Raw genomic sequence first — 4,462 nt, forward strand, 5'->3', positions numbered from 1 at the left:
ATAACATGTTTGCCTGAAACATTTCAATTCAATTCCATACCCAACAAGCATTACATTGAGACTAGTCATATATATATATATACATGTCATGATACATAACATTCTCTTTTTGTTTTCTTATAAACACATATAATTTATTTCATTATATCAATATTTCATATACCATAGTTTCCATGTATTCCACATATATTTATTTTCCTCCTCCTCTCCATTCCACATCCTTAATGTATATAGCATTCTTGTAAGTACGATTTCACAATTTACTAATAAATGTTCACATCAAACTGTCCACACGAGTCATAGTCACTTAATTATTTATAATTCGAGCTACAAAGCTCCAAATTAAGATCCCTAAATTTCCCCTGAAACTAGACTCACATATCGTTCCACCATAAAATTTTCATAATTTTTGGTTTAGCCAATTAGTACAGTTTATTCATTAAAATTTCCCTTGTTTCACTTTCTGACAGTTCTGACCTCTCTTCACTAAAAAAATAATTATCTCACAGTACAGAACTCGGATAATGTTCTTGTTGATTTATCTTGAAAATAGACTCATTATGGATTTTAAAAATATAATTTTTAGCCTCTAATTATTTTTCTCCAAATTTTTGTGATTTTCTAAAGTCAGAATAGGGGATCACGTAATAATTTTGAATCAGTCTCATGAAAACATAAATATCTAAAAATATAGAACTCCTTTGCTGTCTATGTTTCTTTTATATGAAGATATACTCATTAAGCTTTAATTTGATATCTCATTTAGTCTCTGATTCAATTTATACTATTTTTGGTGATTTTTCAAAATCACGTCACTGCTACTGTCCAAAACAGTTTTATTGCTAATTCACTCTTTCACACTTTCTTTGTATTAACCTCATTTTAACATACATATCACAAATCATTTTCACCACATTTCATACATCACAAGTATAGGCCCATGATCACAAGGTCACCATAAAATCATCCTCATGTATAACTTACTTGTTTATAACCTTACCACATCCTGGTCACTTAATGAACACATCATTCACATAACCAAGTTCCTGCACATATTCTTCACAAAACTCACAAAGCAATACATAGAGAGTCTCCCGTTGAACACTTCGGATCAATCCTCGATACTTGGTGGTTTCAGCACATATCTCCACCCATCATATAGTTCGGCTCTCTTGTACACATGGTGAACACTTAGTACCACCCATGTGACTTAGCCAGTTTATCTCGTAGCTCTCTTGTCTACATGGTGTCCTTCACTTGGAACCACGCATGCGACCTAGCTACATATATCCCGTAGCTCTCTTGTCTACATGGTGTACACATAGTATCACCCATGCGACCTAGCTACATCATAATGTCTTGTAGCTCTCTTGTACACATGATGTGCACTCAGCACTATACATGTGACCTAGCTACAGATGTGAGCTTGCCTACGAACCAAATGGAGAACGAACAAGAAGCTATTAAGCTGCCCATTGGTCCAATAACGCGAGCTAGAGCTAAACGATTTAAAGTTGCTATTTTAGCATTGGTGGAACGGATTGAGAAAAATGAAAGCAAAGAGCTTAAAGACGAGCTGAATATTTTCAACTTCTTTGAAGTTGAAATTCGTTCTAGCTAATTAAATTGCTGCTGGATTTTAAACCATTTAAATAAGCATTTAATTAAGTCTTATTACAGCTTATTAATATGTTTTTATTTAATATAAGTGTTTAATATGTCTTAATTTAGTTACATTAAAGATGTCTTGATTTCATTTAGTTTGTCTAAATTATTACATGTCTTAAATCTGTTCAACCGAATTTGTGTCATGCTTTATTAATATTTAAGTTGTTTCAATGTTAAATTAGGATGTTCACATTATGTATTTACTTAGTTCAGCTTAATTTGATTGAAATTAATTAAGTTCATGTGTGTTTTTAGGTACAGCCGAATTTGAAGATTCATTGGGCAGATTCATGCATGAAGATTCAATGGATGTGAAGATGCATGCATGTTGGGTTCAATGCACCAAATGATACATGCATGGACTATATTAAAGATGGTGTGCTGATTGTTGAAGTTCTCTAAGTGACCATTCGGCCAAAAGAGATGATTTTCCATTCTCCAAAGCTGCCATTTATTTCCTTCACATTGCTGGGTACATTGTGGCTATTCGGTTCATGATGTTCACACCTTATGGTCATTCAAAACCGTCCATTCACACTTTCAAATGACTGTTCAAGTTGCTAATTAATGATGGTAATTTTTCAGCAAGAGTTGCTTCATTATTGACCTTATTAAACTCCATTGGCCGAATGTAGCTGCTGCCAATTTTCCAAGTTCGTTGAAGCTCTTCCTTGGTCTATATTCAGCCGAACATTGATTCAAGACCATTCATGGATCTTAGCTCAAAATTAGTTCAATGTTTACTTAGTTTTTAAGTATTGAACTTGACTATTCGGCTACTAGTCACTTAAGCTATAAATAGTTCTTGAATTTCTTGTAAAAGGACTTTTTGCCAAATTTCTGAATGAAATATAATTTTAGTGAGAAATTCACTCTCTTTATTCTCTAAAGCTCAAATTGACTTATCTTCAACGAGTGGCGTCAATCTGACTTTGTTCGAACTTATCACCCATTGGTGTGGCGTTCTTCATACCGTAGGTTCCTATTTTGCTAAATAGAGGGTCTCGGTTTTTATCCTATTTCCATTTCTTTCTTTGAAACTTAAGCCCGGGTCCTTATTTGATAATAAGGGTTCGATCTTGTTTCATCGAATTACCCAGCAAACAACAACCCATCAAACTCCTTTGTTCCTAAAGCCATCCAACTTCAAACACCAAGACTTGAATTTGATTCAATTCCGACACTACCTAATTTCGATCGGGAAAGATTACGACTCGTCTTTACATCCGAAACGAGCTCGTATCAGTTGGTATCAGAGCTAGCTAAATTAGGTACGTAAATCGTAGCTTCGAAAAAAAAAAGTTAAAAAAAAGTTTCGAAAAAAAAATCCGAAAAAAAAGGAAAAAAAATTGCAAAAAAAAAAATTGCATACGGTCTAGGTGCGTACGAAAAGAACGTGAAATATCCGTAAAAAAAAAAGAGTCTGGAAACACTTCAACAAAAATTTTTCCGAAATCATATTATACACCCTTTTATACCCCTTTGAGTGAAATTTCACACTATTAAAAGAAAAAATTTTCAATTCGTGAATTCATTTTATACGCCACATCTTTAAACCTTTCTTTCTTTCGAGCCTACCCTAAACCATACGATTTTCCTTTGTTTAGCCTTTGAAGCCGACCCACAAGTGGGATAAGTCTAAGGTAGCTTTTTAGAATATCGAGAGTTGGATTTGAGAGGTAAAAGGCAAGAGAGTACATCAAGATAAAAGCCGAAAATAGAGTGAAACACGAGAGGAGTGAATTTTTTTCTTGTGAGCGAATTTGTGAGGTTTTTGTGGTGAGGAAATATTTTGTTCTTATTTTAAACATGTCTAGGAGTCCGGATCGTCGAGCAACAAGTGGAGGAGCTTCGAATGCTGCTGGTGGAGGAGTAAACCTTCAACCGAGGAGAAACGTTCCCGGAGGTGGAGTGCCCGATCTCCAAGTCCAAGCAATCGTACGAGAAATCTCTCGTCTGTTCCAACCTCAATTCGATTCTCTCAATGAACGAATGGAACAAATGGAGGAACAAAGCCAACGTGCGAACACCCCTCCTATTCCGAGAAGAGAGCGAGAACGTCCATGGCAACATGCAAATGATCTATATGAACAAAGTGACGATGAAAGTGATCGAGGTTCACGACAAAGTGCAAGGAGACGAGGTCATCGAGCACGAGAACAAAGAGATCGAGAGAGGCCCGATGATGATTTAAAGAATATTAAAATGGCGATTCCTGCTTTTCAAGGAAGATCGGATCCCGAGGCCTATCTTGAATGGGAGAAGAAGGTGGAATTAGTTTTCGAGTGCCACAATTACTCGGAAAGCAAAAAGGTGAAGTTAGCTGCTATAGAATTCTCCGACTATGCCATAATATGGTGGGATCAACTCACGTTGAGCCGAAGACGCAATGGAGAACGTCCCGTGTCTACATGGGCGGAAATGAAAGCAATAATGAGAAAGCGTTTTATTCCTGCTTACTATCACCGGGAGTTGTATCAAAAGCTCCAAAGCTTAACTCAAGGCCAACAAAGCGTGGAGGATTATTACAAAGAAATGGAAGTGGCCATGATCCGCGCCGATGTGGAGGAAGATCGAGAAGCCACCATGGCTCGATTTCTCGCCGGCCTTAACCGAGATATCGCAAATATCGTCGAACTACACCACTATGTTGAGGTTATTGATATGGTCCATATGGCCATAAAGGTCGAAAAATAACTAAAAAGAAAAGGTACGTCACGAACTTTCTCTAACACTTCTTCTATGCCTAGGTGGGGGCAAGGGACCAACAAACGTGACATACCAAGCCGAAACA

Source organism: Gossypium hirsutum, chromosome A13 (assembly GCF_007990345.1).
Source record: "Gossypium hirsutum isolate 1008001.06 chromosome A13, Gossypium_hirsutum_v2.1, whole genome shotgun sequence".
Taxonomy (NCBI): Eukaryota; Viridiplantae; Streptophyta; class Magnoliopsida; order Malvales; family Malvaceae; genus Gossypium; species Gossypium hirsutum.